Genomic DNA, 22,387 nt, shown 5'->3' with positions numbered 1-22,387 from the left:
GATTACCCAGTTTCTGTTTTCAATCTTAACCCAAACATCGATCAAGCTATAAAAATATGAAAGAGCTGCTTGACCATGACGTGATTTGAATACACAACTTTCTGATATGGATTCAGAAGCACTACAGTTGAATTAAGATCTTCACAATCAGATTCAGTGATTTCCAGTCAAAAATTAAGAATCTGGTAATAAACCCTCTTTTCTTACAAATTCAAAGATGGCAATGGTAAAAATAAATTAATAGGTGCTTATGGCATTAATTACATTTATTAATGTTTGGAACTCAATTCCCAATAACAATTCTTATCAAAGTCCTCTTGAAACGATTATAATCTGTAGAACTAAAAAATGCAGTTTCTTAAACACTGCAGCCTGGTAGCAACAAAGTCGAGTTAACTTTTGTCAAGTTGGACTACGCAGTTGCTGTTTTCAATAATAACCCAAACATCAATCAAGATATGAAAAGACATAAAGAGCTGAATGACCTCAACGTGATTTGAACACGCAACCTTCTGATCTGGAGTCAGACGCGCTACCATTGCGCAACGAGGTCATTTGCAAAGTGTTGTTGCTCCCATACTTCACATGAAAAGTGCATGATAAAATATATGGACACCATCTTGAAATTTGCTACTTATAATCACAGTTTGGAAAAGATATAAACAAGGATGAATTAAGGTCTTCACTTTCAGATTCAGGGATTTCCAATTAAAAATTTAGAATATACAGTAGTAATAAAACCTTTTTTCTTACAAATTCAAAGATGACAATGGTATGAACAAATTAATAGGTGTTTCTGACTTGCCACAAATTTCCTGTTTTGAACTCAGTTCCCAATGATATATCTCATCAAAGGATTGTTGAAAAGATTTTATTCAGTAGAATTAAAAAAGCAATTTTTCAAACACTTTCCTGACAGGTGGCAACAAGATCATGATAATCTATTGTCAGTTAGAATACGCAGTTTCTGTTTTCAATCTTAACCCAAACATCGATCAACTTTTAAAAAGATGAAAGAGATACTTGAACGTGACATAATTTAAACATGCATCATTCTGACCAGGAGTAAGGCGCACTACCGTCAGTGTATGAGGACAGCAGTAAAACTTGCTTGCTCCCATAATTCACTTGTAAAGTGCATGAGGAAATATACAGACACCATCTTGAAATTTGCTACTTTAAATCACAGTTTAGAAAAGTAATAACAAGGATGAATTAGGATCTTCACGTTCCGATTCAGGGATTTCCAGTTTAAAGTTTAGATTCTAGTAATAAGCCTGATTTTCTTACAAATTCAAAGATGACAATGGTATGAACAAAGCGATAGGTGTTCCTGGCATTTATTACATTTATTAATGTTTTTAACTCAATTCCCAGTAATATTTCTCATCAAAGTATTGTTGATAAGATTTTAATCTATAGAATTAAAAAAACACTTTTTTAAAAACTGTTCTGACCTGTGTCAACAACGTTGTGTTAATCTGTTTTCAGTTGGATTACCCAGTTTCTGTTTTCAATCTTAACCCAAACATCGATCAAGCTATAAAAATATGAAAGAGCTGCTTGACCATGACGTGATTTGAATACACAACTTTCTGATATGGATTCAGAAGCACTACAGTTGAATTAAGATCTTCACAATCAGATTCAGTGATTTCCAGTCAAAAATTAAGAATCTGGTAATAAACCCTCTTTTCTTACAAATTCAAAGATGGCAATGGTAAAAATAAATTAATAGGTGCTTATGGCATTAATTACATTTATTAATGTTTGGAACTCAATTCTCAATAACAATTCTTATCAAAGTCCTCTTGAAACAATTATAATCTGTAGAACTAAAAAATGCAGTTTCTTAAACACTGCAGCCTGGTAGCAACAAAGTCGAGTTAACTTTTGTCAAGTTGGACTACGCAGTTGCTGTTTTCAATAATAACCCAAGCATCAATTAAGATATGAAAAGACAAAAAGAGCTGATTGACCCCGACGTGATTTGAACACGCAACCTTCTGATCTGGAGTCAGATGCGCTACCGTTGCGCCACGAGGTCAGTTGAAAAGTGTTGTTGCTCCCATACTTCACATGAAAAGTGCATGATAAAATATATGGACACCATCTTGAAATTTGCTACTTATAATCACAGTTTGGAAAAGATATAAACAAGGATGAATTAAGGTCTTCACTTTCAGATTCAGGGATTTCCAATTAAAAATTTAGAATATACTGTAGTAATAAACCCTTTTTTCTTACAAATTCAAAGATGGCAATGGTATGAACAAATTAACAGGTGTTTCTGACTTGCCACAAATTTCCTGTTTTGAACTCAGTTCCCAATGATATATCTCATCAAAGGATTGTTGAAAAGATTTTATTCAGTAGAATTAAAAAAGCAATTTTTCAAACACTTTCCTGACAGGTGGCAACAAGATCATGATAATCTATTGTCAGTTAGAATACGCAGTTTCTGTTTTCAATCTTAACCCAAACATCGATCAACTTTTAAAAAGATGAAAGAGATACTTGAATGTGACATAATTTAAACATGCATCATTCTGACCAGGAGTAAGGCGCACTACCGTCAGTGTATGAGGACAGCAGTAAAACTTGCTTGCTCCCATAATTCACTTGTAAAGTGCATGAGGAAATATACAGACACCATCTTGAAATTTGCTACTTTAAATCACAGTTTAGAAAAGTAATAACAAGGATGAATTAGGATCTTCACGTTCCGATTCAGGGATTTCCAGTTTAAAGTTTAGATTCTAGTAATAAGCCTGATTTTCTTACAAATTCAAAGATGACAATGGTATGAACAAAGCGATAGGTGTTCCTGGCATTTATTACATTTATTAATGTTTTTAACTCAATTCCCAATAATATTTCTCATCAAAGTATTGTTGATAAGATTTTAATCTATAGAATTAAAAAAACACTTTTTTAAAAACTGTTCTGACCTGTGTCAACAACGTTGTGTTAATCTATTTTCAGTTGGATTACCCAGTTTCTGTTTTCAATCTTAACCCAAACATCGATCAAGCTATAAAAATATGAAAGAGCTGCTTGACCATGACATGATTTGAATACACAACTTTCTGATATGGATTCAGAAGCACTACAGTTGAATTAACATCTTCACAATCAGATTCAGTGATTTCCAGTCAAAAATTAAGAATCTGGTAATAAACCCTCTTTTCTTACAAATTCAAAGATGGCAATGGTAAAAATAAATTAATAGGTGCTTATGGCATTAATTACATTTACTAATGTTTGGAACTCAATTCCCAATAACAATTCTTATCAAAGTCCTCTTGAAACGATTATAATCTGTAGAACTAAAAAATGCAATTTCTTAAACACTGCAGCCTGGTAGCAACAAAGTCGAGTTAACTTTTGTCAAGTTGGACTACGCAGTTGCTGTTTTCAATAATAACCCAAGCATCAATTAAGATATGAAAAGACATAAACAGCTGATTGACCCCGACGTGGTTTGAACACGCAACCTTCTGATCTGGAGTCAGATGCGCTACCGTTGCGCCACGAGGTCAGTTGAAAAGTGTTGTTGCTCCCATACTTCACATGAAAAGTGCATGATAAAATATATGGACACCATCTTGAAATTTGCTACTTATAATCACAGTTTGGAAAAGATATAAACAAGGATGAATTAAGGTCTTCACTTTCAGATTCAGGGATTTCCAATTAAAAATTTAGAATATACAGTAGTAATAAAACCTTTTTTCTTACAAATTCAAAGATGACAATGGTATGAACAAATTAATAGGTGTTTCTGACTTGCCACAAATTTCCTGTTTTGAACTCAGTTCCCAATGATATATCTCATCAAAGGATTGTTGAAAAGATTTTATTCAGTAGAATTAAAAAAGCAATTTTTCAAACACTTTCCTGACAGGTGGCAACAAGATCATGATAATCTATTGTCAGTTAGAATACGCAGTTTCTGTTTTCAATCTTAACCCAAACATCGATCAACTTTTAAAAAGATGAAAGAGATACTTGAATGTGACATAATTTAAACATGCATCATTCTGACCAGGAGTAAGGCGCACTACCGTCAGTGTATGAGGACAGCAGTAAAACTTGCTTGCTCCCATAATTCACTTGTAAAGTGCATGAGGAAATATACAGACACATCTTGAAATTTACTACTTTAAATCACAGTTTAGAAAAGTAATAACAAGGATGAATTAGGATCTTCACGTTCCGATTCAGGGATTTCCAGTTTAAAGTTTAGATTCTAGTAATAAGCCTGATTTTCTTACAAATTCAAAGATGACAATGGTATGAACAAAGCGATAGGTGTTCCTGGCATTTATTACATTTATTAATGTTTTTAACTCAATTCCCAATAATATTTATCATCAAAGTATTGTTGATAAGATTTTAATCTATAGAATTAAAAAAACACTTTTTTAAAAACTGTTCTGACCTGTGTCAACAACGTTGTGTTAATCTATTTTCAGTTGGATTACCCAGTTTCTGTTTTCAATCTTAACCCAAACATCGATCAAGCTATAAAAATATGAAAGAGCTGCTTGACCATGACGTGATTTGAATACACAACTTTCTGATATGGATTCAGAAGCACTACAGTTGAATTAAGATCTTCACAATTAGATTCAGTGATTTCCAGTCAAAAATTAAGAATCTGGTAATAAACCCTCTTTTCTTACAAATTCAAAGATGGCAATGGTAGAAATAAATTAATAGGTGCTTATGGCATTAATTACATTTATTAATGTTTGGAACTCAATTCCCAATAACAATTCTTATCAAAGTCCTCTTGAAACGATTATAATCTGTAGAACTAAAAAATGCAGTTTCTTAAACACTGCAGCCTGGTAGCAACAAAGTCGAGTTAACTTTTCTCAAGTTGGACTACGCAGTTGCTGTTTTCAATAATAACCCAAGCATCAATTAAGATATGAAAAGACATAAAAAGCTGATTGACCCCGACGTGATTTGAACACGCAACCTTCTGATCTGGAGTCAGACGCGCTACCGTTGCGCCACGAGGTCATTTGAAAAGTGTTGTTGCTCCCATACTTCACATGAAAAGTGCATGATAAAATATATGGACACCATCTTGAAATTTGCTACTTATAATCACACTTTGGAAAAGATATAAACAAGGATGAATTAAGGTCTTCACTTTCAGATTCAGGGATTTCCAATTAAAAATTTAGAATATAGTAATAAACCCTTTTTTCTTACAAATTCAAAGATGGCAATGGTATGAACAAATTAATAGGTGTTTCTGACTTGCCACAAATTTTCTGTTTTGAACTCAGTTCCCAATGATATATCTCATCAAAGATTGTTGAAAAGATTTTATTCAGTAGAATTAAAAAAGCAATTTTTCAAACACTTTCCTGACAGGTGGCAACAAGATCATGATAATCTATTGTCAGTTAGAATACGCAGTTTCTGTTTTCAATCTTAACCCAAACATCGATCAACTTTTAAAAAGATGAAAGAGATACTTGAACGTGACATAATTTAAACATGCATCATTCTGACCAGGAGTAAGGCGCACTACCGTCAGTGTATGAGGACAGCTGTAAAACTTGCTTGCTCCCATAATTCACTTGTAAAGTGCATGAGGAAATATACAGACACCATCTTGAAATTTGCTACTTTAAATCACAGTTTAGAAAAGTAATAACAAGGATGAATTAGGATCTTCACGTTCCGATTCAGGGATTTCCAGTTTAAAGTTTAGATTCTAGTAATAAGCCTGATTTTCTTACAAATTCAAAGATGACAATGGTATGAACAAAGCGATAGGTGTTCCTGGCATTTATTACATTTATTAATGTTTTTAACTCAATTCCCAGTAATATTTCTCATCAAAGTATTGTTGATAAGATTTTAATCTATAGAATTAAAAAAACACTTTTTTAAAAACTGTTCTGACCTGTGTCAACAACGTTGTGTTAATCTGTTTTCAGTTGGATTACCCAGTTTCTGTTTTCAATCTTTACCCAAACATCGATCAAGCTATAAAAATATGAAAGAGCTGCTTGACCATGACGTGATTTGAATACACAACTTTCTGATATGGATTCAGAAGCACTACAGTTGAATTAAGATCTTCACAATCAGATTCAGTGATTTCCAGTCAAAAATTAAGAATCTGGTAATAAACCCTCTTTTCTTACAAATTCATAGACGGCAATGGTAAAAATAAATTAATAGGTGCTTATGGCATTAATTACATTTATTAATGTTTGGAACTCAATTCCCAATAACAATTCTTATCAAAGTCCTCTTGAAACGATTATAATCTGTAGAACTAAAAAATGCAGTTTCTTAAACACTGCAGCCTGGTAGCAACAAAGTCGAGTTAACTTTTGTCAAGTTGGACTACGCAGTTGCTGTTTTCAATAATAACCCAAATTCAAAGATGACAATGGTATGAACAAATTATTAGGTGTTTCTCACTTGCCACAAATTTTCTGTTTTGAACTCAGTTCCCAATGATATATCTCATCAAAGGATTGTTGAAAAGATTTTATTCAGTAGAATTAAAAAAGCAATTTTTCAAACACTTTCCTGACAGGTGGCAACAAGATCATGATAATCTATTGTCAGTTAGAATACGCAGTTTCTGTTTTCAATCTTAACCCAAACATCGATCAACTTTTAAAAAGATGAAAGAGATACTTGAACATGACATAATTTAAACATGCATCATTCTGACCAGGAGTAAGGCGCACTACCGTCAGTGTATGAGGACAGCTGTAAAACTTGCTTGCTCCCATAATTCACTTGTAAAGTGCATGAGGAAATATACAGACACCATCTTGAAATTTGCTACTTTAAATCACAGTTTAGAAAAGTAATAACAAGGATGAATTAGGATCTTCACGTTCCGATTCAGGGATTTCCAGTTTAAAGTTTAGATTCTAGTAATAAGCCTGATTTTCTTACAAATTCAAAGATGACAATGGTATGAACAAAGCGATAGGTGTTCCTGGCATTTATTACATTTATTAATGTTTTTAACTCAATTCCCAATAATATTTCTCATCAAAGTATTGTTGATAAGATTTTAATCTATAGAATTAAAAAAACACTTTTTTAAAAACTGTTCTGACCTGTGTCAACAACGTTGTGTTAATCTATTTTCAGTTGGATTACCCAGTTTCTGTTTTCAATCTTAACCCAAACATCGATCAAGCTATAAAAATATGAAAGAGCTGCTTGACCATGACATGATTTGAATACACAACTTTCTGATATGGATTCAGAAGCACTACAGTTGAATTAACATCTTCACAATCAGATTCAGTGATTTCCAGTCAAAAATTAAGAATCTGGTAATAAACCCTCTTTTCTTACAAATTCAAAGATGGCAATGGTAAAAATAAATTAATAGGTGCTTATGGCATTAATTACATTTACTAATGTTTGGAACTCAATTCCCAATAACAATTCTTATCAAAGTCCTCTTGAAACGATTACAATCTGTAGAACTAAAAAATGCAGTATCTTAAACACTGCAGCCTGGTAGCAACAAAATCGAGTTAACTTTTGTCAGTTGGACTACGCAGTTACTGTTTTCAATAATAACCCAAACATCAATCAAGATATGAAAAGACATAAACAGCTGATTGACCCCGACGTGATTTGAACACACAACCTTATGATCTGGAGTCAGACGCGCTACTGTTGCTCCACGAGGTCAGGTGAAAAGTGTGGTTGCTCCCATACTTCACATGAAAAGTGCATGATAAAATATATGGACACCATCTTGAAATTTGCTACTTATAATCACAGTTTGGAAAAGATATAAACAAGGATGAATTAAGGTCTTCACTTTCAGATTCAGGGATTTCCAATTAAAAATTTAGAATATACAGTAGTAATAAAACCTTTTTTCTTACAAATTCAAAGATGACAATGGTATGAACAAATTAATAGGTGTTTCTGACTTGCCACAAATTTCCTGTTTTGAACTCAGTTCCCAATGATATATCTCATCAAAGGATTGTTGAAAAGATTTTATTCAGTAGAATTAAAAAAGCAATTTTTCAAACACTTTCCTGACAGGTGGCAACAAGATCATGATAATCTATTGTCAGTTAGAATACGCAGTTTCTGTTTTCAATCTTAACCCAAACATCGATCAACTTTTAAAAAGATGAAAGAGATACTTGAATGTGACATAATTTAAACATGCATCATTCTGACCAGGAGTAAGGCGCACTACCGTCAGTGTATGAGGACAGCAGTAAAACTTGCTTGCTCCCATAATTCACTTGTAAAGTGCATGAGGAAATATACAGACACATCTTGAAATTTACTACTTTAAATCACAGTTTAGAAAAGTAATAACAAGGATGAATTAGGATCTTCACGTTCCGATTCAGGGATTTCCAGTTTAAAGTTTAGATTCTAGTAATAAGCCTGATTTTCTTACAAATTCAAAGATGACAATGGTATGAACAAAGCGATAGGTGTTCCTGGCATTTATTACATTTATTAATGTTTTTAACTCAATTCCCAATAATATTTCTCATCAAAGTATTTTTGATAAGATTTTAATCTATAGAATTAAAAAAACACTTTTTTAAAAACTGTTCTGACCTGTGTCAACAACGTTGTGTTAATCTATTTTCAGTTGGATTACCCAGTTTCTGTTTTCAATCTTAACCCAAACATCGATCAAGCTATAAAAATATGAAAGAGCTGCTTGACCATGACGTGATTTGAATACACAACTTTCTGATATGGATTCAGAAGCACTACAGTTGAATTAAGATCTTCACAATTAGATTCAGTGATTTCCAGTCAAAAATTAAGAATCTGGTAATAAACCCTCTTTTCTTACAAATTCAAAGATGGCAATGGTAGAAATAAATTAATAGGTGCTTATGGCATTAATTACATTTATTAATGTTTGGAACTCAATTCCCAATAACAATTCTTATCAAAGTCCTCTTGAAACGATTATAATCTGTAGAACTAAAAAATGCAGTTTCTTAAACACTGCAGCCTGGTAGCAACAAAGTCGAGTTAACTTTTCTCAAGTTGGACTACGCAGTTGCTGTTTTCAATAATAACCCAAGCATCAATTAAGATATGAAAAGACATAAAAAGCTGATTGACCCCGACGTGGTTTGAACACGCAACCTTCTGATCTGGAGTCAGATGCGCTACCGTTGCGCCACGAGATCAGTTGAAAAGTGTTGTTGCTCCCATACTTCACATGAAAAGTGCATGATAAAATATATGGACACCATCTTGAAATTTGCTACTTATAATCACAGTTTGGAAAAGATATAAACAAGGATGAATTAAGGTCTTCACTTTCAGATTCAGGGATTTCCAATTAAAAATTTAGAATATACTGTAGTAATAAACCCTTTTTTCTTACAAATTCAAAGATGGCAATGGTATGAACAAATTAATAGGTGTTTCTGACTTGCCACAAATTTCCTGTTTTGAACTCAGTTCCCAATGATATATCTCATCAAAGGATTGTTGAAAAGATTTTATTCAGTAGAATTAAAAAAGCAATTTTTCAAACACTTTCCTGACAGGTGGCAACAAGATCATGATAATCTATTGTCAGTTAGAATACGCAGTTTCTGTTTTCAATCTTAACCCAAACATCGATCAACTTTTAAAAAGATGAAAGAGATACTTGAATGTGACATAATTTAAACATGCATCATTCTGACCAGGAGTAAGGCGCACTACCGTCAGTGTATGAGGACAGCAGTAAAACTTGCTTGCTCCCATAATTCACTTGTAAAGTGCATGAGGAAATATACAGACACCATCTTGAAATGTGCTACTTTAAATCACAGTTTAGAAAAGTAAAAAGGATGAATTAGGATCTTCACGTTCCGATTCAGGGTTTTCCAGTTTAAAGTTTAGATTCTAGTAATAAGCCTGATTTTCTTACAAATTCAAAGATGACAATGGTATGAACAAAGCGATAGGTGTTCCTGGCATTTATTACATTTATTAATGTTTTTAACTCAATTCCCAATAATATTTCTCATCAAAGTATTGTTGATAAGATTTTAATCTATAGAATTAAAAAAACATTTTTTAAAAACTGTTCTGACCTGTGTCAACAACGTTGTGTTAATCTGTTTTCAGTTGGATTACCCAGTTTCTGTTTTCAATCTTAACCCAAACATCGATCAAGCTATAAAAATATGAAAGAGCTGCTTGACCATGACGTGATTTGAATACACAACTTTCTGATATGGATTCAGAAGCACTACAGTTGAATTAAGATCTTCACAATCAGATTCAGTGATTTCCAGTCAAAAATTAAGAATCTGGTAATAAACCCTCTTTTCTTACAAATTCAAAGATGGCAATGGTAAAAATAAATTAATAGGTGCTTATGGCATTAATTACATTTATTAATGTTTGGAACTCAATTCCCAATAACAATTCTTATCAAAGTCCTCTTGAAACGATTATAATCTGTAGAACTAAAAAATGCAGTTTCTTAAACACTGCAGCCTGGTAGCAACAAAGTCGAGTTAACTTTTGTCAAGTTGGACTACGCAGTTGCTGTTTTCAATAATAACCCAAGCATCAATTAAGATATGAAAAGACATAAAGAGCTGATTGACCCCGACGTGATTTGAACACGCAACCTTCTGATCTCGAGTCAGACGCGCTACCGTTGCGCCACGACGTCAGTTGAAAAGTGTAGTTGCTCCCATACTTCACATGAAAAGTGCATGATAAAATATATGGACACTATCTTGAAATTTGCTACTTATAATCACAGTTTGGAAAAGATATAAACAAGGATGAATTAAGGTCTTCACTTTCAGATTCAGGGATTTCCAATTAAAAATTTAGAATATACAGTAGTAATAAACCCTTTTTTCTTACAAATTCAAAGATGACAATGGTATGAACAAATTAATAGGTGTTTCTGACTTGCCACAAATTTCCTGTTTTGAACTCAGTTCCCAATGATATATCTCATCAAAGGATTGTTGAAAAGATTTTATTCAGTAGAATTAAAAAAGCAATTTTTCAAACACTTTCCTGACAGGTGGCAACAAGATCATGATAATCTATTGTCAGTTAGAATACGCAGTTTCTGTTTTCAATCTTAACCCAAACATCGATCAACTTTTAAAAAGATGAAAGAGATACTTGAATGTGACATAATTTAAACATGCATCATTCTGACCAGGAGTAAGGCGCACTACCGTCAGTGTATGAGGACAGCAGTAAAACTTGCTTGCTCCCATAATTCACTTGTAAAGTGCATGAGGAAATATACAGACACCATCTTGAAATTTGCTACTTTAAATCACAGTTTAGAAAAGTAATAACAAGGATGAATTAGGATCTTCACGTTCCGATTCAGGGATTTCCAGTTTAAAGTTTAGATTCTAGTAATAAGCCTGATTTTCTTACAAATTCAAAGATGACAATGGTATGAACAAAGCGATAGGTGTTCCTGGCATTTATTACATTTATTAATGTTTTTAACTCAATTCCCAATAATATTTCTCATCAAAGTATTGTTGATAAGATTTTAATCTATAGAATTAAAAAAACACTTTTTTAAAAACTGTTCTGACCTGTGTCAACAACGTTGTGTTAATCTATTTTCAGTTGGATTACCCAGTTTCTGTTTTCAATCTTAACCCAAACATCGATCAAGCTATAAAAATATGAAAGAGCTGCTTGACCATGACGTGATTTGAATACACAACTTTCTGATATGGATTCAGAAGCACTACAGTTGAATTAAGATCTTCACAATCAGATTCAGTGATTTCCAGTCAAAAATTAAGAATCTGGTAATAAACCCTCTTTTCTTACAAATTCAAAGATGGCAATGGTAAAAATAAATTAATAGGTGCTTATGGCATAAATTACATTTATTAATGTTTGGAACTCAATTCCCAATAACAATTCTTATCAAAGTCCTCTTGAAACGATTATAATCTGTAGAACTAAAAAATGCAGTTTCTTAAACACTGCATCCTGGTAGCAACAAAGTCGAGTTAACTTTTGTCAAGTTGGACTACGCAGTTGCTGTTTTCAATAATAACCCAAGCATCAATTAAGATATGAAAAGACATAAAGAGCTGTTTGACCCCGACGTGATTTGAACACGCAACCTTCTGATCTGGAGTCAGACGCGCTACCGTTGCGCCACGAGGTCAGTTGAAAAGTGTTGTTGCTCCCATACTTCACATGAAAAGTGCATGATAAAATATATGGACACCATCTTGAAATTTGCTACTTATAATCACAGTTTGGAAAAGATATAAACAAGGATGAATTAAGGTCTTCACTTTCAGATTCAGGGATTTCCAATTAAAAATTTAGAATATAGTAATAAACCCTTTTTTCTTACAAATTCAAAGATGACAATGGTATGAACAAATTAATAGGTGTTTCTGACTTGCCACAAATTTCCTGTTTTGAACTCAGTTCCCAATGTTATATCTCATCAAAGGATTGTTGAAAAGATTTTATTCAGTAGAATTAAAAAAGCAATTTTTCAAACACTTTCCTGACAGGTGGCAACAAGATCATGATAAACTATTGTCAGTTTGAATACGCAGTTTCTGTTTTCAATCTTAACCCAAACATCGATCAACTTTTAAAAAGATGAAAGAGATACTTGAACGTGACATAATTTAAACATGCATCATTCTGACCAGGAGTAAGGCGCACTACCGTCAGTGTATGAGGACAGCAGTAAAACTTGCTTGCTCCCATAATTCACTTGTAAAGTGCATGAGGAAATATACAGACACCATCTTGAAATTTGCTACTTTAAATCACAGTTTAGAAAAGTAATAACAAGGATGAATTAGGATCTTCACGTTCCGATTCAGGGATTTCCAGTTTAAAGTTTAGATTCTAGTAATAAGCCTGATTTTCTTACAAATTCAAAGATGACAATGGTATGAACAAAGCGATAGGTGTTCCTGGCATTTATTACATTTATTAATGTTTTTAACTCAATTCCCAATAATATTTCTCATCAAAGTATTGTTGATAAGATTTTAATCTATAGAATTAAAGAAACACTTTTTTAAAAACTGTTCTGACCTGTGTCAACAACGTTGTGTTAATCTGTTTTCAGTTGGATTACCCAGTTTCTGTTTTCAATCTTAACCCAAACATCGATCAAGCTATAAAAATATGAAAGAGCTGCTTGACCATGACGTGATTTGAATACACAACTTTCTGATATGGATTCAGAAGCACTACAGTTGAATTAAGATCTTCACAATCAGATTCAGTGATTTCCAGTCAAAAATTAAGAATCTGGTAATAAACCCTCTTTTCTTACAAATTCAAAGGTGGCAATGGTAAAAATAAATTAATAGGTGCTTATTGCATTAATTACATTTATTAATGTTTGGAACTCAATTCCCAATAATAATTCTTATCAAAGTCCTCTTGAAACGATTATAATCTGTAGAACTAAAAAATGCAGTTTCTTAAACACTGCAGCCTGGTAGCAACAAAGTCGATTTAACTTTTGTCAAGTTGGACTACGCAGTTGCTGTTTTCAATAATAACCCAAGCATCAATTAAGATATGAAAAGACATAAAGAGCTGATTGACCCCGATGTGATTTGAACACGCAACCCTCTGATCTGGAGTCAGACGCGCTACCGTTGCGCCACGAGGTCATTTGCAAAGTGTTGTTGCTCCCATACTTCACATGAAAAGTGCATGATAAAATATATGGACACCATCTTGAAATTTGCTACTTATAATCACAGTTTGGAAAAGATATAAACAAGGATGAATTAAGGTCTTCACTTTCAGATTCAGGGATTTCCAATTAAAAATTTAGAATATAGTAATAAACCCTTTTTTCTTACAAATTCAAAGATGACAATGGTATGAACAAATTAATAGGTGTTTCTGACTTGCCACAAATTTCCTGTTTTGAACTCAGTTCCCAATGATATATCTCATCAAAGGATTGTTGAAAAGATTTTATTCAGTAGAATTAAAAAAGCAATTTTTCAAACACTTTCCTGACAGGTGGCAACAAGATCATGATAATCTATTGTCAGTTAGAATACGCAGTTTCTGTTTTCAATCTTAACCCAAACATCGATCAACTTTTAAAAAGATGAAAGAGATACTTGAACGTGACATAATTTAAACATGCATCATTCTGACCAGGAGTAAGGCGCACTACCGTCAGTGTATGAGGACAGCAGTAAAACTTGCTTGCTCCCATAATTCACTTGTAAAGTGCATGAGGAAATATACAGACACCATCTTGAAATTTGCTACTTTAAATCACAGTTTAGAAAAGTAATAACAAGGATGAATTAGGATCTTCACGTTCCGATTCAGGGATTTCCAGTTTAAAGTTTAGATTCTAGTAATAAGCCTGATTTTCTTACAAATTCAAAGATGACAATGGTATGAACAAAGCGATAGGTGTTCCTGGCATTTATTACATTTATTAATGTTTTTAACTCAGTTCCCAATAATATTTCTCATCAAAGTATTGTTGATAAGATTTTAATCTATAGAATTAAAAAAACACTTTTTTAAAAACTGTTCTGACCTGTGTCAACAACGTTTTGTTAATCTGTTTTCAGTTGGATTACCCAGTTTCTGTTTTCAATCTTAACCCAAACATCGATCAAGCTATAAAAATATGAAAGAGCTGCTTGACCATGACGTGATTTGAATACACAACTTTCTGATATGGATTCAGAAGCACTACAGTTGAATTAAGATCTTCACAATCAGATTCAGTGATTTCCAGTCAAAAATTAAGAATCTGGTAATAAACCCTCTTTTCTTACAAATTCATAGATGGCAATGGTAAAAATAAATTAATAGGTGCTTATGGCATTAATTACATTTATTAATGTTTGGAACTCAATTCCCAATATCAATTCTTATCAAAGTCCTCTTGAAACGATTATAATCTGTAGAACTAAAAAATGCAGTTTCTTAAACACTGCAGCCTGGTAGCAACAAAGTCGAGTTAACTTTTGTCAGTTGGACTACGCAGTTATTGTTTTCAATAATAACCCAAACATCAATCAAGATATGAAAAGACATAAAGAGCTGATTGACCCCGACGTGATTTGAACACGCAACCTTCTGATCTGGAATCAGACGCTCTACCGTTGCGCCACGAGGTCATTTGAAAAGTGTTGTTGCTCCCATACTTCACATGAAAAGTGCATGATAAAATATATGGACACCATCTTGAAATTTGCTACTTATAATCACACTTTGGAAAAGATATAAACAAGGATGAATTAAGGTCTTCACTTTCAGATTCAGGGATTTCCAATTAAAAATTTAGAATATAGTAATAAACCCTTTTTTCTTACAAATTCAAAGATGACAATGGTATGAACAAATTAATAGGTGTTTCTGACTTGCCACAAATTTCCTGTTTTGAACTCAGTTCCCAATGATATATCTCATCAAAGGATTGTTGAAAAGATTTTATTCAGTAGAATTAAAAAAGCAATTTTTCAAACACTTTCCTGACAGGTGGCAACAAGATCATGATAATCTATTGTCAGTTAGAATACGCAGTTTCTGTTTTCAATCTTAACCCAAACATCGATCAACTTTTAAAAAGATGAAAGAGATACTTGAACGTGACATAATTTAAACATGCATCATTCTGACCAGGAGTAAGGCGCACTACCGTCAGTGTATGAGGACAGCTGTAAAACTTGCTTGCTCCCATAATTCACTTGTAAAGTGCATGAGGAAATATACAGACACCATCTTGAAATTTGCTACTTTTAATCACAGTTTAGAAAAGTAATAACAAGGATGAATTAGGATCTTCACGTTCCGATTCAGGGATTTCCAGTTTAAAGTTTAGATTCTAGTAATAAGCCTGATTTTCTTACAAATTCAAAGATGACAATGGTATGAACAAAGCGATAGGTGTTCCTGGTATTTATTACATTTATTAATGTTTTTAACTCAATTCCCAATAATATTTCTCATCAAAGTATTGTTGATAAGATTTTAATCTATAGAATTAAAAAAACACTTTTTTAAAAACTGTTCTGACCTGTGTCAACAACGTTGTGTTAATCTATTTTCAGTTGGATTACCCAGTTTCTGTTTTCAATCTTAACCCAAACATCGATCAAGCTATAAAAATATGAAAGAGCTGCTTGACCATGACGTGATTTGAATACACAACTTTCTGATATGGATTCAGAAGCACTACAGTTGAATTAAGATCTTCACAATCAGATTCAGTGATTTCCAGTCAAAAATTAAGAATCTGGTAATAAACCCTCTTTTCTTACAAATTCAAAGATGGCAATGGTAAAAATAAATTAATAGGTGCTTATGGCATTAATTACATTTATTAATGTTTGGAACTCAATTCCCAATAGCAATTCTTATCAAAGTCCTCTTGAAACGATTATAATCTGTAGAACTAAAAAATGCAGTTTCTTAAACACTGCAGCCTGGTAGCAACAAAGTCGAGTTAACTTTTGTCAAGTTGGACTACGCAGTTGCTGTTTTCAATAATAACCCAAACTTCAATCAATATATGAAAAGACATAAAGAGCTGATTGACCTTGACGTGATTTGAACACGCATCCTTCTGATCTGGAGTCAGACGCGCTACCGTTGCACCACGAGGTCATTTGAAAAGTGTTGTTGCTCCCATACTTCACATGAAAAGTGCATGATAAAATATATGGACACCATCTTGAAATTTGCTACTTATAATCACACTTTGGAAAAGATATAAACAAGGATGAATTAAGGTCTTCACTTTCAGATTCAGGGATTTCCAATTAAAAATTTAGAATATAGTAATAAACCCTTTTTTCTTACAAATTCAAAGATGACAATGGTATGAACAAATTAATAGGTGTTTCTGACTTGCCACAAATTTTCTGTTTTGAACTCAGTTCCCAATGATATATCTCATCAAAGATTGTTGAAAAGATTTTATTCAGTAGAATTAAAAAAGCAATTTTTCAAACACTTTCCTGACAGGTGGCAACAAGATCATGATAATCTATTGTCAGTTAGAATACGCAGTTTCTGTTTTCAATCTTAACCCAAACATCGATCAACTTTTAAAAAGATGAAAGAGATACTTGAACGTGACATAATTTAAACATGCATCATTCTGACCAGGAGTAAGGCGCACTACCGTCAGTGTATGAGGACAGCTGTAAAACTTGCTTGCTCCCATAATTCACTTGTAAAGTGCATGAGGAAATATACAGACGCCATCTTGAAATTTGCTACTTTAAATCACAGTTTAGAAAAGTAATAACAAAGATGAATTAGGATCTTCACGTTACGATTCAGGGATTTCCAGTTTAAAGTTTAGATTCTAGTAATAAGCCTGATTTTCTTACAAATTCAAAGATGACAATGGTATGAACAAAGCGATAGGTGTTCCTGGCATTTATTACATTTATTAATGTTTTTAACTCATTTCCCAATAATATTTCTCATCAAAGTATTGTTGATAAGATTTTAATCTATAGAATTAAAAAAACACTTTTTTAAAAACTGTTCTGACCTGTGTCAACAACGTTGTGTTAATCTATTTTCAGTTGGATTATCCAGTTTCTGTTTTCAATCTTAACCCAAACATAGATCAAGCTATAAAAATATGAAAGAGCTGCTTGACCATGACGTGATTTGAATACACAACTTTCTGATATGGATTCAGAAGCACTACAGTTGAATTAAGATCTTCACAATCAGATTCAGTGAATTCCAGTCAAAAATTAAGAATCTGGTAATAAACCCTCTTTTCTTACAAATTCAAAGATGGCAATGGTAAAAATAAATTAATAGGTGCTTATGGCATTAATTACATTTATTAATGTTTGGAACTCAATTCCCAATAACAATTCTTATCAAAGTCCCCTTGAAACGATTATAATCTGTAGAACTAAAAAATGCAGTTTCTTAAACACTGCAGCCTGGTAGCAACAAAGTCGAGTTAACTTTTGTCAGTTGGACTACGCAGTCACTGTTTTCAATAATAACCAAAACATCAATCAAGATATGAAAAGACATAATGAGCTGATTGACCCCGACGTGATTTGAACACGCAACCTTCTGAACTGGAGTTAGACGCGCTACCGTTGCGCCACGAGGTCAGTTGAAAAGTGTTGTTGCTCCCATACTTCACATGAAAAGTGCATGATAAAATATATGGACACCATCTTGAAATTTGCTACTTATAATCACAGTTTGGAAAAGATATAAACAAGGATGAATTAAGGTCTTCACTTTCAGATTCAGGGATTTCCAATTAAAAATTTAGAATATAGTAATAAACCCTTTTTTCTTACAAATTCAAAGATGACAATGGTATGAACAAATTAATAGGTGTTTCTGACTTGCCACAAATTTCCTGTTTTGAACTCAGTTCCCAATGATATATCTCATCAAAGGATTGTTGAAAAGATTTTATTCAGTAGAATTAAAAAAGCAATTTTTCAAACACTTTCCTGACAGGTGGCAACAAGATCATGATAATCTATTGTCAGTTAGAATACGCAGTTTCTGTTTTCAATCTTAACCCAAACATCGATCAACTTTTAAAAAGATGAAAGAGATACTTGAACGTGACATAATTTAAACATGCATCATTCTGACCAGGAGTAAGGCGCACTACCGTCAGTGTATGAGGACAGCTGTAAAACTTGCTTGCTCCCATAATTCACTTGTAAAGTGCATGAGGAAATATACAGACACCATCTTGAAATTTGCTACTTTTAATCACAGTTTAGAAAAGTAATAACAAGGATGAATTAGGATCTTCACGTTCCGATTCAGGGATTTCCAGTTTAAAGTTTAGATTCTAGTAATAAGCCTGATTTTCTTACAAATTCAAAGATGACAATGGTATGAACAAAGCGATAGGTGTTCCTGGTATTTATTACATTTATTAATGTTTTTAACTCAATTCCCAATAATATTTCTCATCAAAGTATTGTTGATAAGATTTTAATCTATAGAATTAAAAAAACACTTTTTTAAAAACTGTTCTGACCTGTGTCAACAACGTTGTGTTAATCTATTTTCAGTTGGATTACCCAGTTTCTGTTTTCAATCTTAACCCAAACATCGATCAAGCTATAAAAATATGAAAGAGCTGCTTGACCATGACGTGATTTGAATACACAACTTTCTGATATGGATTCAGAAGCACTACAGTTGAATTAAGATCTTCACAATCAGATTCAGTGATTTCCAGTCAAAAATTAAGAATCTGGTAATAAACCCTCTTTTCTTACAAATTCAAAGATGGCAATGGTAAAAATAAATTAATAGGTGCTTATGGCATTAATTACATTTATTAATGTTTGGAACTCAATTCCCAATAACAATTCTTATCAAAGTCCTCTTGAAACGATTATAATCTGTAGAACTAAAAAATGCAGTTTCTTAAACACTGCAGCCTGGTAGCAACAAAGTCGAGTTAACTTTTCTCAAGTTGGACTACGCAGTTGCTGTTTTCAATAATAACCCAAACTTCAATCAATATATGAAAAGACATAAAGAGCTGATTGACCTTGACGTGATTTGAACACGCAACCTTCTGATCTGGAGTCAGACGCGCTACCGTTGCACCACGAGGTCATTTGAAAAGTGTTGTTGCTCCCATACTTCACATGAAAAGTGCATGATAAAATATATGGACACCATCTTGAAATTTGCTACTTATAATCACACTTTGGAAAAGATATAAACAAGGATGAATTAAGGTCTTCACTTTCAGATTCAGGGATTTCCAATTAAAAATTTAGAATATAGTAATAAACCCTTTTTTCTTACAAATTCAAAGATGACAATGGTATGAACAAATTAATAGGTGTTTCTGACTTGCCACAAATTTTCTGTTTTGAACTCAGTTCCCAATGATATATCTCATCAAAGATTGTTGAAAAGATTTTATTCAGTAGAATTAAAAAAGCAATTTTTCAAACACTTTCCTGACAGGTGGCAACAAGATCATGATAATCTATTGTCAGTTAGAATACGCAGTTTCTGTTTTCAATCTTAACCCAAACATCGATCAACTTTTAAAAAGATGAAAGAGATACTTGAACGTGACATAATTTAAACATGCATCATTCTGACGAGAAGTAAGGCGCACTACCGTCAGTGTATGAGGACAGCTGTAAAACTTGCTTGCTCCCATAATTCACTTGTAAAGTGCATGAGGAAATATACAGACACCATCTTGAAATTTGCTACTTTAAATCACAGTTTAGAAAAGTAATAACAAAGAAGAATTAGGATCTTCACGTTACGATTCAGGGATTTCCAGTTTAAAGTTTAGATTCTAGTAATAAGCCTGATTTTCTTACAAATTCAAAGATGACAATGGTATGAACAAAGCGATAGGTGTTCCTGGCATTTATTACATTTATTAATGTTTTTAACTCATTTCCCAATAATATTTCTCATCAAAGTATTGTTGATAAGATTTTAATCTATAGAATTAAAAAAACACTTTTTTAAAAACTGTTCTGACCTGTGTCAACAACGTTGTGTTAATCTATTTTCAGTTGGATTATCCAGTTTCTGTTTTCAATCTTAACCCAAACATAGATCAAGCTATAAAAATATGAAAGAGCTGCTTGACCATGACGTGATTTGAATACACAACTTTCTGATATGGATTCAGAAGCACTACAGTTGAATTAAGATCTTCACAATCAGATTCAGTGAATTCCAGTCAAAAATTAAGAATCTGGTAATAAACCCTCTTTTCTTACAAATTCAAAGATGGCAATGGTAAAAATAAATTAATAGGTGCTTATGGCATTAATTACATTTATTAATGTTTGGAACTCAATTCCCAATAACAATTCTTATCAAAGTCCCCTTGAAACGATTATAATCTGTAGAACTAAAAAATGCAGTTTCTTAAACACTGCAGCCTGGTAGCAACAAAGTCGAGTTAACTTTTGTCAGTTGGACTACGCAGTCACTGTTTTCAATAATAACCAAAACATCAATCAAGATATGAAAAGACATAATGAGCTGATTGACCCCGACGTGATTTGAACACGCAACCTTCTGATCTGGAGTTAGACGCGCTACCGTTGCCCCACGAGGTCAGTTGAAAAGTGTTGTTGCTCCCATACTTCACATGAAAAGTGCATGATAAAATATATAGACACCATCTTGAAATTTGCTACTTATAATCACAGTTTGGAAAAGATATAAACAAGGATGAATTAAGGTCTTCACTTTCAAATTCAGGGATTTCCAATTAAAAATTTAGAATATAGTAATAAACCCTTTTTTCTTACAAATTCAAAGATGACAATGGTATGAACAAATTAATAGGTGTTTCTGACTTGCCACAAATTTCCTGTTTTGAACTCAGTTCCCAATGATATATCTCATCAAAGGATTGTTGAAAAGATTTTATTCAGTAGAATTAAAAAAGCAATTTTTCAAACACTTTCCTGACAGGTGGCAACAAGATCATGATAATCTATTGTCAGTTAGAATACGCAGTTTCTGTTTTCAATCTTAACCCAAACATCGATCAACTTTTAAAAAGATGAAAGAGATACTTGAACGTGACATAATTTAAACATGCATCATTCTGACCAGGAGTAAGGTGCACTACCGTCAGTGTATGAGGACAGCTGTAAAACTTGCTTCCTCCCATAATTCACTTGTAAAGTGCATGAGGAAATATACAGACACCATCTTGAAATTTGCTACTTTAAATCACAGTTTAGAAAAGTAATAACAAGGATGAATTAGGATCTTCACGTTCCGATTCAGGGATTTCCAGTTTAAAGTTTAGATTCTAGTAATAAGCCTGATTTTCTTACAAATTCAAAGATGACAATGGTATGAACAAAGCGATAGGTGTTCCTGGCATTTATTACATTTATTAATGTTTTTAACTCAGTTCCCAATAATATTTCTCATCAAAGTATTGTTGATAAGATTTTAATCTATAGAATTAAAAAAACACTTTTTTAAAAACTGTTCTGACCTGTGTCAACAACGTTTTGTTAATCTGTTTTCAGTTGGATTACCCAGTTTCTGTTTTCAATCTTAACCCAAACATCGATCAAGCTATAAAAATATGAAAGAGCTGCTTGACCATGACGTGATTTGAATACACAACTTTCTGATATGGATTCAGAAGCACTACAGTTGAATTAAGATCTTCACAATCAGATTCAGTGATTTCCAGTCAAAAATTAAGAATCTGGTAATAAACCCTCTTTTCTTACAAATTCATAGATGGCAATGGTAAAAATAAATTAATAGGTGCTTATGGCATTAATTACATTTATTAATGTTTGGAACTCAATTCCCAATATCAATTCTTATCAAAGTCCTCTTGAAACGATTATAATCTGTAGAA

General features: G+C 32.7%; 13 non-coding genes across 13 annotated transcripts; all 13 read right to left on the bottom strand.

The window, feature by feature from the left end:
• Positions 1 to 481: 481 nt before the first annotated feature.
• Positions 482 to 553, bottom strand: TRNAW-CCA (transfer RNA tryptophan (anticodon CCA)). Its single transcript has one exon. It is a non-coding gene; the product is annotated as a tRNA-Trp (tRNA).
• Positions 554 to 1,975: 1,422 nt separating this feature from the next.
• Positions 1,976 to 2,047, bottom strand: TRNAW-CCA (transfer RNA tryptophan (anticodon CCA)). Its single transcript has one exon. It is a non-coding gene; the product is annotated as a tRNA-Trp (tRNA).
• Positions 2,048 to 3,469: 1,422 nt separating this feature from the next.
• TRNAW-CCA (transfer RNA tryptophan (anticodon CCA)) lies at positions 3,470 to 3,541 on the bottom strand. Its single transcript has one exon. It is a non-coding gene; the product is annotated as a tRNA-Trp (tRNA).
• A 1,421-nt stretch (positions 3,542 to 4,962) lies between these two features.
• Positions 4,963 to 5,034, bottom strand: TRNAW-CCA (transfer RNA tryptophan (anticodon CCA)). Its single transcript has one exon. It is a non-coding gene; the product is annotated as a tRNA-Trp (tRNA).
• Positions 5,035 to 9,125: 4,091 nt separating this feature from the next.
• Positions 9,126 to 9,197, bottom strand: TRNAW-CCA (transfer RNA tryptophan (anticodon CCA)). The gene has a single exon. It is a non-coding gene; the product is annotated as a tRNA-Trp (tRNA).
• Positions 9,198 to 10,615: 1,418 nt separating this feature from the next.
• On the bottom strand, positions 10,616 to 10,687 carry TRNAS-CGA (transfer RNA serine (anticodon CGA)). The gene has a single exon. It is a non-coding gene; the product is annotated as a tRNA-Ser (tRNA).
• A 1,422-nt stretch (positions 10,688 to 12,109) lies between these two features.
• Positions 12,110 to 12,181, bottom strand: TRNAW-CCA (transfer RNA tryptophan (anticodon CCA)). The gene has a single exon. It is a non-coding gene; the product is annotated as a tRNA-Trp (tRNA).
• Positions 12,182 to 13,598: 1,417 nt separating this feature from the next.
• TRNAW-CCA (transfer RNA tryptophan (anticodon CCA)) lies at positions 13,599 to 13,670 on the bottom strand. Its single transcript has one exon. It is a non-coding gene; the product is annotated as a tRNA-Trp (tRNA).
• A 1,416-nt stretch (positions 13,671 to 15,086) lies between these two features.
• TRNAW-CCA (transfer RNA tryptophan (anticodon CCA)) lies at positions 15,087 to 15,158 on the bottom strand. The gene has a single exon. It is a non-coding gene; the product is annotated as a tRNA-Trp (tRNA).
• A 1,417-nt stretch (positions 15,159 to 16,575) lies between these two features.
• TRNAW-CCA (transfer RNA tryptophan (anticodon CCA)) lies at positions 16,576 to 16,647 on the bottom strand. The gene has a single exon. It is a non-coding gene; the product is annotated as a tRNA-Trp (tRNA).
• Positions 16,648 to 18,062: 1,415 nt separating this feature from the next.
• Positions 18,063 to 18,134, bottom strand: TRNAW-CCA (transfer RNA tryptophan (anticodon CCA)). The gene has a single exon. It is a non-coding gene; the product is annotated as a tRNA-Trp (tRNA).
• Positions 18,135 to 19,551: 1,417 nt separating this feature from the next.
• Positions 19,552 to 19,623, bottom strand: TRNAW-CCA (transfer RNA tryptophan (anticodon CCA)). The gene has a single exon. It is a non-coding gene; the product is annotated as a tRNA-Trp (tRNA).
• A 1,415-nt stretch (positions 19,624 to 21,038) lies between these two features.
• Positions 21,039 to 21,110, bottom strand: TRNAW-CCA (transfer RNA tryptophan (anticodon CCA)). Its single transcript has one exon. It is a non-coding gene; the product is annotated as a tRNA-Trp (tRNA).
• Positions 21,111 to 22,387: the final 1,277 nt, after the last annotated feature.

The sequence above is a fragment of the Dendrobates tinctorius genome, unplaced genomic scaffold (assembly GCF_039654945.1).
Source record: "Dendrobates tinctorius isolate UK_male_01 unplaced genomic scaffold, ASM3965494v1 ptg000178l, whole genome shotgun sequence".
Lineage (NCBI taxonomy): Eukaryota > Metazoa > Chordata > Amphibia > Anura > Dendrobatidae > Dendrobates > Dendrobates tinctorius.
Note: the sequence above shows the minus strand (reverse complement) of the source record. Positions and strands in the feature narration are given on the sequence as shown.